Raw genomic sequence first — 14,626 nt, forward strand, 5'->3', positions numbered from 1 at the left:
ACTTAAAGCCCTGGCTGAGATATTATCGGATCTAGTCGAGTGCGATTCTGGGAGATCCCAGTATGTGGGGATCTTCCCGGTTATTGACCAGTGAGCGGCCCAGGTGCAGGGTACAAGTCCTGAAAAAATAAGTGGGGGAATGCTGACGTCACGACAGGAAGTGACATCACGAAAGGTGGCTTGGCCCATCAGACTCATTGCCTCCCCTCGCTCACCCCTTAGATGCGATTGCATCAGAGAAGCCAGCGCGTGAGCAGCGTGCTGAATGAGCTCCGATCTCGCCCCAGAGAGGCCAAAAAGTGAATGTGTGGCTCCATTTGCTCCAGTTATCGAGCTCCCGGTAAAATAAGTGGGGGGACGCCGTCCACCCGCGTGGTACCCCGACTCGACCCCATCCCAGGTGAGCCAGGCCCTCACACCACCCGTGGCGGACGCTAGGACCAGGACAAACCAGAACCCTTAACCCACCCGAAAAGTGTCCAAATTGTTTGTACAGTTTGTAGTTTGTTGACGACGGCGTGTTGCAATGCTTTGACAGGAACCGGAAGTTGCAAATTTGTCCCAATGTTAGCTGGATATCCGGGACACCCTCTCCACCCCCACCCCTCCCCTTACTTCCCCTGAGTGACTTCAACTGCAATGGCAGCCAGGGACCAGGAAGCGGATATTGCGACATTGTTCTATCCCAGTGACTGCATCACTTCCTACTTGACCCTGAGCCCTCCAGAGCTACTTTGCGGCTGCCCGCGGCTCACGCAGTGGGCCACCTAAAAGGGCGGCCACCTTAGTGCCACTTAGGCTCACTGGGCCCGATTCAAAGAACTAACTTAAGACAAAATCCTAAACTTACTACTTTTGGTATTCACAGAAGTTAGGATTTTGTCTTAAGTTTGTCTTGAGACAGACTTAAGACAGACTTAAGACAAAATCCTGACTTCTGTGAATACCAAAAGTAGTAAGTTTAGGATTTTGTCTTAAGTTAGTTCTGTGAATCGGGCCCACTGGGCCCGATTCACAGAACTAACTTAAGACAAAATCCTAAACTTACTACCATTTTGGTATTCACAGAAGGTACTTACTCATTTCGGTATTCACAGAAGTTAAGTGTCCTAACTTTAGGACTCCTAAATGCCTTCTGTGAATACCGAAAGTCTTAAAGTTAGGATTTTCTCAGTTTAGGAGTAGGAAAGTTAGGAGTCCTAACTTTACTAGTCCTAAACTGAGAAAAAACCTAACTTTAAGTCTTAAAAGTAGGATTTTTCTCAGTTTAGGAGTCAGGGACAAATTATTACTTTATTGTACATGGTTAATTAAAACCTTTACAATGTTAATAAAACAAAGAAGCGCCAGTTTATAAGATGTTTGTCTGAATTAGACGAGTTAAAAACTAAAATTCTGTACATAAAACAAGTAAACAGGGAAACTGGATAAGAAAATCAACAACACAAATGGAAGGGGCTTAACGTCTTGTTAAAACGATCAAGTATGAGAGTCAAAAAGTCAATGTATGAATTGGGCTTCCGGGGTACCGTTAGGGTCATCCTTTGGGCTGTTTAAGGTATTGCTCGTTTTAGTTGGTTCCTTCAAGATTTTATAGCGGGCCTCAGCTCTTTCAAGAAATGTTACCATTCGACAGCTCAGTTGGATGTTATCCCCTCTGAAGCAAGTCAGGACTGCTTGTCTACAAGTCCGAATCTTGTGAAAGTTAAAAAGCGGACGCAGGAAGACTCTTCGTTCGTGAGTGAGCTCGGAACAGGCGGTGATCAGGTGGACTATGTTTTCCTTTCCTTCCCCACAAAGTCGACATCTTGTAGGTGAGGGTGGCCGTAACCATGGAGGTAGATGGGCAGCGGAAGGCAGTAGCCCCAGGCGAAATTTCAGGAATTTCTCTTTTATTTTTTGGGTAAAACCAATCTGCAGATAGGATTGGGGCGAAGGCGCGGTGTATGATTGAACTGTAAGCCAACCATGAGCCCGCTCGATTAGGGTGGCTTTGTCCTGCAGTACTGATTCCTTCCGGACTGTCTTGTTGACCACCTTTTTAAAGACTGCTGCGGAGACTGGGAGTGACCAAAGTTGCTGTACTCCTAGATCCTCAATTGCTCCCTCCAAATACCTCCTTGCTGGACATGTTGGTTTGTTTTGAAGTTCCTTCCACAGGAGCGCATTTAAGGTATTCGGTTCACCCCTGCTTAATTTATGCCAGGTTTTTATGTAGGCTCCCTTACGTGCCAGCTCTTCTTTTTGTAGCCCAAACTCTAGCCTCATTTGAGCCGGTGATGAATACCTTGGTAAGCCAAAGATCATACGAAGTGCTTTTGCCACAGTTCTATCTAATAAGGGAGCATCCCTCCCTCTTATAGCTTCACTGCCATATGTAATTGCCGGAATTAGCTTTGCCTGTATAACCTTTATTAGGGGAAGAAAACTTGGACCGGAAACTGTGTTTTTTAGGGTTCTGAGTGTCACTGTCGCAGATACTCCTCTTCTCTTTATGGCTTCACATTGCGGAGTGAAGTTGCCCTTATGGTATATAAAGACCCCCAGATATCGATATTCACTGACCTTTTCTAGCTTGCTAGATGACAAGAGCCAGTTTCTAGTTGCTTTCTTTTTGGAAAGGTTGATACACATAACTTTTGATTTTTCCCGGTTGATGGAGAGTCTGTTAACAGGGGAGTATCTTGAAGTGATATCCAACAGCCGCTGAAGGCCAACCGGGGTCCGGCTGATGAGTAACAAATCATCTGCATAGAGAAGGTTGGAAATCTGTGAGCCCCCTAGCTTTGGAGCGTGTGAGTTGCAGTCATTCAGCAATTTGGAAAGGTCTCCCATAAAAAGATTAAAAAGTGTTGGGGCAAGAACACAGCCCTGTTTTACTCCGGTGTAAGTTGGAATCTTTCTTGAAAGATGGTCACCGGTGCCCAGCCTGACTTGCACCCATGTGTCGCTGTGAAGGAGAATTATTGTTTTAAGAGCAGCGGAGGAATGTTCAGTTTGAATAACTTTTCCCACAGAAGGTTCCTGTCGACATGATCGAAAGCCGAACTATAATCAATATAGCACAGATAGAGTGGTTTGTTCGCTTCTTGTGCTGCATCAATTAATAAAGATAGTGCTAAGATGTTAGAAGAGGTTCCCGTACCTTTGCAGAAGCCTGTTTGGTTGTATGGGATTGCTGAGACAACGGCTGCCCAGGATAACAGTTCCTGCAGAAGGAGGCCCGCAAAATATTTTGCCTCATTATCGAGCAGAGCCACTAACCGGTAATTTTTTGGATCGCTTTGGTCTCCTTTTTTGAGGATCGGTGAAATGATGGCTCCCCTCCACGATGATGGAATTAAAGAAGTTTGCAAGATCTTAACAAACATTGGTTTAAGGGCAGCTGCCCAAAACGCTGGGTCTTGCTTGAATAGTAGGGGTGGGATCCCGTTTGGGCCCGGAGCCCTCTCGCGCCTCCCCTTTGAAATTCTGTCACAAATCAGTGCACACTTAATTGCAATAGTCTGGTCTAACTGCTGGAACTTGTGGCAATCACAGGTGAGTTTTGAACAGTCCATGGTGCATTTTATTTGTGTGGAGGTACCTTGGATGTTGATATCAGTGCCCCCAAAGTGTGAGCTAAGGAAGGTTATCCAGTCGTCTTCTTGGACAAAAGAATTAGTTCCATAATTCTGGACCTTGGACAGATTATTAAGCTTCCTCCAGAATTGCGTACTGTTGTTTGATTTGCCGTCATGTAAAAGTTTGGCCCAGAGGGCCTCTTCTGATTCCCTCTTGAGTCGCCATACCAACCTCCTACGGTCACGCTTTAGCAGCCTCAGTTCATCCTTGGCATCGGGATCTTTCCCTACTCTTCTTAAAGTCTGGCCGATCAGAGTTTTTAGATTTTTTAGGCGAGCATTATTTGTCAAAGCAAGGTTACAGTACTGCATGTGGTTGGCGGTATTACTCCCTCCTTCGAGCTGGTTTCTCCTCTGTGTTTTTCCCATATTTTTTTCGCAAAGTTTCTGTAAATGTCTCCCAGCTGGCTATAAGGCCCTTTGTTTCATTTTGGTTTTCGCCATATACTTGCTTGGCGTAAAGCAGAAGGGCCACGGGATCATCTGTTCTGCACTTTATACGCCTGTCTTTTACTGTGAAAGCTTGTTCATAACCGATAGCTCGTTCCGAAATTTGTATTGTAAAGGCTTCTAGTGTCACTTCTTGTGGTAAGTGATCACTGTAATCAAGTGAGCCAATATGGAAATCAATAGTTGTTTGGAACAAGTTACCCGAGAGGAAGGTGAAGTCAATTGTTGAGCTAGAGTTTGTGCTGTGGATTGTGGCTGCTTGGGGTCGATCCCCAGGGAACCTCCCATTAAGTGCTCTGAGGCCCAGATCTTCCAATGCTCCTAGAAGTCGGAGTGATGCGTTTGTAGTTCTACCCCCTGAAGAATTGTCCTGTGAGTATTGTTCCAAAGCAAGAGAGTCGTCGACGATGCAGGCTTCCGTTGCAGGATTGTTGAGCATATTCTAGTTGAAGTCACCGCTGACAATCAAGCTGTTAGTGTGCTCTGCGGTTAATAACTTTGACAGCTCTTCTACCAACTGTCGAGCTCCTTGCTTCGTACCACAGGGGTGTAGATAAACATTTATTAAAATTATCACCTCCCTCTTTTCCTGGTTTCTAATGGAAATTCGTAGTGCTTAGATTGCGTTCGGAGAGTCTAGGTTGTGTGGAAGTGGTTCCACTATACTTGTGAAATATCATTTGTCATGCGCAACTATGCCCAATGGGCGTCAAGGCGCCTAAGCCAAATAAAAACTGTTAGCAGACAGAAACAGAGCTTGTGCTTTTTAATGAACTATATATGGCTAGGCCTCCTTTTTTGTGACCAAATCTTGCGGACTGAGTTGGAGGAACGAAGTTCAAGGAAAAGCCTGGAAGTAGTGGTGGGGAGACTGACCAAGTTTCTTGGAGGGCTACGATATCGAAGCTTTGCACGTAGAGTTTTAGATCTGCGTCCATAAGTTTGTCCCCAATGCCATTGATGTTCCAGGAGAAGATTTTGAAGCTTTTGGACGATTTCCCGGTTGTCTGGTTGTCTTGTCAGTTTTTTTCCGGCTTGTTATTTATGGACCTGCTCAACCATGTCCAGTGTAAGTTAGTTTGCTCATTTACGGGCTTAAGCCTTCTGGCACCCCGTTCTTTTTGTTCTTGGCTGACCGGGGAATTACTAAGGGCCCCTCGCAGTACAGATAGCGAATTATGGACATGATTTGGCTGATTTTGTGCGATCTGATGCAGGAAATCGCTTGCCAAGGGATCTGGGTATCTCGGTTGTGTGACCGGGCGAAGTAGTATGCCCCAGCTGTTGAGTTTTGCTTGTTCGTTCAGCACGCTTTCAGTCAAATCAGTTGAGGCCCATACTGTTTTAGTAACTTCCACCCCTGGGTGTTCCGGTAAGACTATAAACTCCACTGAGGCCAGATCCTTGGTAGAGATGTTCTTTAAGCTGTCTATGGAATTTAATAGGCGTAGAATGTTGCCCCTGTTGAGGAAGTGTTCAAAGGAGCCCCTTGAAGTATATTCCGGAATCAATAAAATTGCGTGGTTACCTGAATGCACCTTTATCCTGTTTGAGCCACTCGGCGGGGATGTAGAGGTAGTCTCAGCCCTAATGTGGTCCTCTACTGGCGTTCGCTGGACTGGAGCCTTTGGGTCATCTGCTCTAGTTTGTACCTGGTTTGGAGGACTTCCTATTAACGAGACTGCTGGAAAATGGTCTAGTTGTGTCTCATTACAAACATTAGGAGATGTTTTTTTGTTTCTGGAGGCCCTCAGATTAGACGTGGATTTTTCCCCGCCTTCGTTCGGGCCCTCGCTGGTGTTGGTTATTGTAACTTTAGAGCAGCTGCTCAGGGCAGGGCTGACAGCTTTTTTTGGGGACATTGTGTTAGAAGTCTGTTTTTTACTGTTCTTTTTCCTTTGACATGAATGCCTCTGATCCCGATTGGGGGAGGAGCATAAGTCCGATTCTGTGTCTGTGTCAGGGCTCGTTCGAGCGGACTTAACAAGCGTTGAGCCTACGAGCTGAATGCTGACTTGGATGTTCCTAGCTTTGCCATCGGTCAGTGAGCCTAGCTTTAGCTTGCGGCCTTTCCTCCGTTGTTTTCTACCCCGCTTTGGGGAATGCCCATGTCCCCGCGGGACGTCCTTTTGATTGGATTCCAGAGAGGGTATTAGGTCATTATTTGCTGGCTGAGGGGCTTCACCTTCACTGGAGAGTCCTTGGGCTCTTGGTGCCCTTGCACTATCGTATTCACTTGCCATTTTTCCTTTGTGTATTTGAGGGAGAGGCTCCTCTGGATGAAGCAGAGTTTCCCTGCTGTTTGTACGGCAAGAACAGTTTGTCCTTTCAGGTTGGCCCGTTGATGTACTGTTTTTAACTGCCTCCCTGATTCCAGTGAGGAGATTATCCATTGCTCCCGGGAGTGTAGCCAGCTTATCCACGATTGCTATACCGGGGCAGTTTGTTTGTATCAGTGCTGTCTCCTCTTGGGCCCTTTTAACCAGCTTATTCAGTTCGGCTAGCTTGTTGTCCATGTTGGAGACAAAGACTGATAGTGATTGTAGAACTGTTAACTGGAGGTCCATTTTGTCTGATTGATATTGGATGGCATTGACGGACAGTTGCATTGTGTGCAAGAGAGATTCCCAAATGTCTGTCTTTGGTCGCGATGTCGGAATCGTGATGGTAGGTTGCGAGGGATTACATTTTGGGCTTATTGTCGATGTTTTTTGGTCCGCTTGGGGTGGTGAGGTGCAAAGGGCGACCAATTCTTCCCATTCTTCTTGTGTGGGATACATGGCCTCTGGGACCGGAGCATTTGGTGAAGTGGGGGCTAAGTTGTCTTGCACGGGAAGGTGGCCTCGAGGGGGAGTTAGTGGTTGCGCAGACTTTGCCTGATGGTGGACTTGGGCTCTGATCACAATTGACTCCTGTTCCTCAAAGGTGTACCCAGCGCGTGCTTGCCCCTTTGTTTCAATATCATGATCTGCGACCGTCTTGGTACACTTACTAGATTCTAGTTGCAATTGCCTGGGGACTTGTGGTGAGGGTGAGGGTATGTTTTTCTCTGACATAGAGGCTTGTTTGAAGCCTGGGGTACCTTTCCCCTTCGATGTTGCCCGACCTGAGGTCCGGGGGTCCGAGTTGTTTGAAGTGCTGGGTACTGATGCAGGTGTACCGAGGGCTTCTGGAACATCAGGCATTCTGAGGTCCTTTGGGGCAAATTGAGACCCTCGATTATCCTCAGAGGCTCTGATGGAATTGTACCAGTGTTCTAGGGAGCATTTAGCTCCCGAAGGGATGGAGGAGTCCTTCTGGGTCCAGTTTGTTTTTGAGCCCATACCCTGGGCGTTCTGGGAGGGATCTTGTTGCTTGCTCGTGAATGTCTTAATTTTTAGTTCACATACCGGGGCCAGATCGGGGACCCAGTTCCTGATAGACGACTTATGGAGCTCACTGTGATTTCTGCATTCTGAATTAGTCCGAGTGGGGTCTGGGCGGTCCCTGACAACACAAAACAAAAGTGTGGATCCCATGTTTAGGATCCTTGGACCTAGCTCTAGTGTAGGTATGTGACTTCCCTGGATCAGTGTACCTCTCAGGAAAGAAAACTTTCTTTCTAGTGTCCCCTCACTCACCGGGGTTGCCCCACGGTGACATGCTTCGTCATTGGGGCCCTCCCAGTTCTCTACGAAAAGGGGCGTGCTGCGACTCACGAACTACGCAGGAGCACTTAAGAGTGAATGACTATGTGTGGTGCAGAAAAATAGTGGTGGAGTGGGTTGTGTGAGTTTAAAAATACCGTGCTTAGTGGGCCTATCCAGTTTATTTAGCTCCTATGCAGGTATGTTAAAAGTGGGGTTAGTGTCACTGTAGGTCAACCAATAATGCGGTTGATTCAGTGAACGATTTGGTCGACATGTTTCATGCTACCCCTAGCATTTCTTCGGGACCATACAGGAACCAGCCCTGTATATGCCACTCCTATGTCCCAAAATCTGGGAACTGTGAATATACAATAATTTAAATAACAATCTTAGCATGCATTCATATTAGAAATACATACGTTCCTCTTAAATAGATGGTGCTGCAAAATAAAGCATATCGTTAGTAACATACCTTCCCTAGTGGAAGGGACACATAGTGTATTCGCATGCCGCTCACATTCTGTGCTTAGATTGATGGTTTTCACCATATTGGCGCGTGCAGGCTTACCAAACTTAGTCCATATACTTTGTGCAGCATGTTCGTGAATTCACACACAGAAACAAGACAGGAATTAATGTGACCAAGCCACTAGACACACATAACATATAATAAGTACACAAAAAATAAAAAAGTTTCCAATATTTACTTAGTAAAGTGTAAAATGACACTTCATGGTCTCGCTGGGGGGTCAATTTCACTTATGGGACACACTGCTGTGAAATGATGGACAGATGTATTGTCGGTTAGATCGATAATCAAATAGTTATAAAGTTCGAACTCGTTTCAGTTTAGCCATATATAGGACCTGCTTCGTCCGTAATTGACACCCACAATGTACTTACTTCCTAGCTGGTGAAATTGCACGAAAGTTCCTACTCGGAAACCTCCCCCGGACCGCATCTTACCCGTCCACTGTTCGTATGCTGTTTTAATCCTCGGTGACTTCTGGGAAAAAGCCTATGACCGCTAGACTGTACCGTTGCGGCGGCCATCTTGGAAGTATGTAATTCGGGTGTTCAATAAAGTATTGACAAAACCGTGCTTACTCGGAGAGTTTACACAGAAATATGACTTTGTGGCGATTAAAAAAGGGGGAAACTTTAGCTCTCGTTGGGTCATTATGTTTTTTTATATCTGTTCTCCATTCATTTAATACTACGGAGAAAAACAATAAAAAATAAATAATAAATACAATTAATGTTGCGTGGACACCATGCAGAAAACGATAAGTTTATTTAGGAATCTTTTGGTACTATGGTGATTGAAACTGATGGCAGTGAGAGTTCCCATATAGCATTTATGGCAAAAAGCATTGGGGTTACTATCATTGGATACCGAGGTTTCAAACGTGCAGTCGATGCCTTGGTTGTCAGAAAATTAGAGTACCCCTGTGGCTCAAAGGGGAAAAAAATATTTCAAGAAAAAAACCTTTTCAAATAGGTTTTTTGAATATAGATTTTTTGAAAAAATATCAAGTCATCAGGAAGAATTGTTGTGAACAAGATAGAGAGATTCTGGTTGTACAGACAATATTCGTGATCAGTGTTCTAAGTCAATACGGTATTTCTCCGATCCTTTCCAGACTTAGGTCTCTGCTACAGTTTTCTTTGAGCATAAAGAGTTATATAAATGCACCCCAAGGGATATCATCGTTCAGACCTTGGGAGTTCGTGCGTAGTTTGAACATCCATCTTTGTTCACGCTCGTGAAGGATCTTTTCTTGATTTTCTCTGGTTCTGACAGTTTCTAACACTACCCATCTCATATCGTTGGGAGTGTGATTCATTTCAATGAAATGGTTTGTCATTCGTGTAGTTGTCCTTTTGCACCTAATGGTACTCCTATGCTCCACTATTCTTGTGCTTACTTTACGTGTGGTCATTCCGATGTAATGTAAATTACAAGTGCAAGTAATCATATACACTACTCCACTAGTGTTACAATTGGACATCTGTCTCAATTCCCATTTAGTTCCGTTGTTAAATGCCACACTTTTTGTACCGGTTGTAAGATGACAAACACTACAGTTATTACACGGGTAGTGGTCCATGGGCAAAGGTTGCTGTCTGGAAGGTGCATAGTTGGACTTAGGACGGGTATGGACCAAATGATCTCGTAAGTTCCTCGCACGACGGTGGCTGAACATTGGGATAGGTATGTTCAACTCTCCACTGTTGATGATGGGCCAATGCTTCTTGACTATTTTGGTCACCTGGTCCGATACTTTTGTGAATGTCGTGATACAAATGGGTCTTGTATTCTCAGTTGGATTTTTCACTTTTGGTTCCAGGAGAGCGTCCCTGTGGTTATTTGATGCTCGTTTCTTTGCATTTTTTACTAACTTGTTTGGATAGTTTCTTGCCTGTAGTTTTTTTACTCAGATCATCTGCTCGTGATAGATAGTCCTCCTTGTTGGAACAGTTTCCCCTTAACCTTAGGAACTGTCCAAAGGGAAGGTTCTGTTTCAGATGTCTCGGATGGAAACTGTCATAAGTCAGTAGGCAATTACGTGCAGTGGCCTTGAATTCCCTGACAACACCACCTTCTTCTTCTTCTCCCCCACCCCCTCCACCAGCTCCATTTTCATCGTCGGTACTGACTTTCAACGCCTCTGGGGGGGCTTTCTCTTCTTCCCTCTTATCGGCTCCTTCAGTTGTTCTGCCTGCATCCCTTGAAACCCTTGATCCGATGCGTGGGAAACCGGAAGTAGTGGAGTTGCCGGAAGTAGTGGAGTTGGTAGGTTGATAAGTTGCCGGGTATTCAAGCAGAGGACTGAGCCAGCGTCCTCTATAAATGAGAATTTCGTGTAGATTTTAGGTTGATAGCTTGGCCCTTTGGGGTTTCGTGAGAGTTCGGAGCTTGAGTAACCTGGGAGAAAGGGGGTTAGGGGGATCAGCCGCTCGTCTCCTCCCCCTTCCCTTGGGCCCTCTGCCTCCCCGATTCCCAGATCGTCTATGCTGGTGTTCCCGGAGTCTATATTTAATTTATTTTTGCCCTTATTAGCTCTCCTAGATCTTTTGGTAGGGTTCTGGGCTGCGTGGGGATCCCTGGATCTCCCGGACCTCATAATGGTCTATTTAGTGTCCTACTTTTATTCCTACTCTTAGATTCTTTTTTCGTTTCCTTTCTCCTTTCTCTCCACGGGGAATTGCCCTTTCCCTTTCTTTGTCCGCATGACGTCACAATGTTGCGCAGATTCCTTTGGGGTCCTTGATCCCCTCAGATTCGGTGTTTGAGTCTAGTAGAAACTAGTAGAAACTGGCAAGATGAGTCTAGTGAGTCAGGTAGGCCCGGGCAAATGTGGTGAGGCTAAGCAGATATTGCTGAAAATGGGTGAGTATGTTGAAAGAAGAACTGTGCAAGAGGGAGGGCTGATTAGGGAGGTTAGGTGTACTGTGGACTAGTTGAGAGTGTCCTGAACACCTCTGCCGCTGCTGTCACACCTCCACGGATTCCTCCCCGCTCCCTTTCTCCTCTTGCCCTGTTTGAGGTTGACTTGAGGTTCAGGGCTCAGGATGCTGAAGTAGCTGGTGGCAAAAAGGGGGCAGTTGCGAATTGTGAGTGCTGGGGCGAGGACGAGAAGGGGGGAGCCTGGAAGCAAGCTAGCAACCGTGCACACCTGAAGGTAACCAGCAGTGCTTGAGACCCCCCCTCCCGATGTAGGTAATAATGTCTGGGATGCTCCCGCCAGCCACAGCCCGCAGCGCTCTCACCAACCTTCGAGCTCCGATATGCTTCGATATTCGAGTGGGTCCCTGCCTCCTGCTTCCTTTGCGAGCCGCCTCTGCAGGCCTGCCTCAGCCCCTTGCCTCTTGCCACTGCGGCTCCTGCCGCCTCGGATCCGTCGCGGGAACCGTCGCAGGACGCAGGACACCAGGCAGGTCTCAAGTGCCGGTCTCCAGTGCTGGGCAGGGCAGGGCACTGGGGCGCTGAGCCGCCCCTGCAGGCTTTCTCGCAGACTTTCTCGCAGTCTTTCCGGTTTCCACCGTGCCCCGCCGGGATTGAGGACTTTTTTTTTGCCGGCACCGGCTGCCCGGTGCCGGGATGCCCGGTTCCTGGATGCTAGGACGGGGATCTCGGCCGTGACTCGCCTCCTCTGCCCTGCAACGTGCAACGTGTGGAATGCCGCTTGGAGACCAGAGCGGCTCGCGATACTCTGCTCGCAACTTTCCACTGCTCCCTGCCGGTCCTAGCTGCTCTCCGCTCTCTCTTAGGAGCCCTAACTTTACTACTCCTAAACTGAGAAAAATCCTGACTTTAAAACTTTCAGTATTCACAGAAGGCATTTTGGAGTCCTAAAGTTAGGACACCTAACTTCTGTAAATAGCGAAATGAGTATGTACCTTCTGTGAATACCAAAATGGTAGTAACTTTAGGATTTTGTCTTACGTTAGTTCTGTGAATCGGGCCCACCAACACCCCCTCAAATATTGGGACCCCGGGAGGAGTCCCACAGCCCGACATGCGAGCCGCGTCATTTCTGGCGCACAGAGGGTTGGGGGAAGGTACTTATACCTGCCCCCGCCTTTCGGGTGCCCTCTTTGCTGCCGGAAATGCCGTCTCCCGCCCTACCGCAAACCTGGCATGTTGGCTGGAGAGCATGGTTAGGTAGGATTAATTTATGATTTGATTGTTTTGCAGGCGGAGTTACAGGGCGATCCGGAGGTGGAAGGGTACAGAAGGGTACCCCTTCAGGAGCACAATGGGGGTGCCTGTGCAAAACCCCAAGAGTCTTTATGGCAGGACCCTGGAGAAAGAATTGTCGGCTTGCTAGTCCTTTGGGCGGTTGGAAGGCTGAGCAACAGGGGGCTTGCCTTGCAACACTCCGCCCTGAAAGGGGCTTGGGAAAAGTCGTAGACCAGTGGTTCACGGTATTCAAGGGGGTATTCCCCTCATAACTGGTAGCACCGATTGGATTGGCCACGGTGCAACTGGGCTCTTCAGGCGGGCAGGGCAGCGAAGGTCAGTCACCGCTGCCTGCCCTTGGCTCGCCCGTAAGTTAACCCACCACGTTGCATACTTTTGTATCGAATAAAACTGCAGCAATCTTTTCCCAACAAAGAATTGTGTTGTGTACTTATCTATTGCATTGTGCATGCTAACCTTGCAAAGGGCGGGGAGTGTTGCCTATATAGGCACTATGTGATCTCACTCTCTCCACGCCCGCTCACTCGAAAAGAACAGGTGTGACCTCACCGCCACTCTCTCCACGCCCACTCACTCTAATGGAACACATGTGACCTCACCAGCACTCTCCCGACTCCCGCTCACTACAGAGGAGCCCATGTGACCTCACCGCCATTCTCTCCACGCCCACTCGCTCGCTCCAGAGGAGCACATGCGACCTCCCCACCACTCGCTCCATGCCTACTCACTCCAGAGGAACACATGCCCTCACTGCCACTCTCTCCACGCCCGCTCACTTCTGAGGAGCACATGTGACCTCACAGCCACGCTCTCCACGCCCGCTCGCTCCTGAGGAGCACATGTGACTTCACCGCCACTCTCCACGCCCGCTAACTCCAGAGGAGCACATGTGACCTCGCTGCCACTCTCTGCATGCCGGCTCACTCCAGAGGAGCACATGTGACGTCACCGCCACGCTCTCCACTCCCGCTCACTCCAGAGGAGAACATGTGACCTCACCAGCACTCTCTTTACGCCCTCTCACTCCAGAGGAGCATATGTGACCTCACCGTCACTCTCTCCATGCCCGCCACACTCTCCATGTCCTCTCACTCCAGAGGAGAACATGTGACCTCACTGCCACTCTCTCCATGCCCACGCACTGTAGAGGAACACATGTGACCTCACCGCCACTCTCTCCACCCCCTCCATGCACTCCTGAGGAGCACATGTGACCTCACTGCCACTCTCTCCATGCCCACGCACTGTAGAGGAACACATGTGACCTCACCGTCACTCTCTCCACGCCCGCTCACTCCAGAGGAGCACATGTGACCTCGCTGCCACTCTCTCCATGCCGGCTCACTCCTGAGGAGCACATGTGACCTCACCGCCACGCTCTCCACTCCCGCTCACTCCAGAGGAGAACATGTGACCTCACCAGCACTCTCTCTACGCCCGCTCACTCCAGAGGAGCACATGTGAGCTCACCAGCACTCTCTTTACGCCCTTTCACTCCAGAGGAGCACATGTGACCTCACCGTCACTCTCTCCACACACGCTCACTCCAGAGGAGCACATGTGACCTCACCGCCACTCTCTCCACTCCCGCTCACTCCAGAGGAGCACATGTGACCTCGCTGCCACTCTCTCCATGCCCCCTCACTCCTGAGGAGCACATGTGACCTCACCGCCACGCTCTCCACTCCCGCTCACTCCAGAGGAGAACATGTGACCTCACCAGCACTCTCTTTACGCCCTCTCACTCCAGAGGAGCACATGTGACCTCACCGTCACTCTCTCCACGCCCACACACTCCAGAGGAGCACATGTGACCTCACTGCCACTCTCTCCACACCCGCTCACTCCAGAGGAGCACATGTGACCTCGCCGCCACTCTCTCCACGCCTGCTCACTCCAGAGGAGCTCATGTGACCTCACCGCCACTCTCTCCATGCCCCCTCACTCCAAAGGAGTACATGTGACCTCGCCGCCACTCTCTCCACGCCCGCTCACTCCAGAGGAGCACATGTGACCTCGCCGCCACTCTCTCCACGCCTGCTCACTCCAGAGGAGCTCATGTGACCTCACCGCCACTCTCTCCATGCCCCCTCACTCCAAAGGAGTACATGTGACCTCACCGCCACTCTCTCCACACTCGCTCACTCCAGAGGAGCACATGTGACCTCACCGCCACCCTCCACGCCCGCTCACTCCAGAGGAGCACATGCGACCTC

The sequence above is a fragment of the Lissotriton helveticus genome, chromosome 10 (assembly GCF_964261635.1).
Source record: "Lissotriton helveticus chromosome 10, aLisHel1.1, whole genome shotgun sequence".
NCBI classification, from domain to species: domain Eukaryota; kingdom Metazoa; phylum Chordata; class Amphibia; order Caudata; family Salamandridae; genus Lissotriton; species Lissotriton helveticus.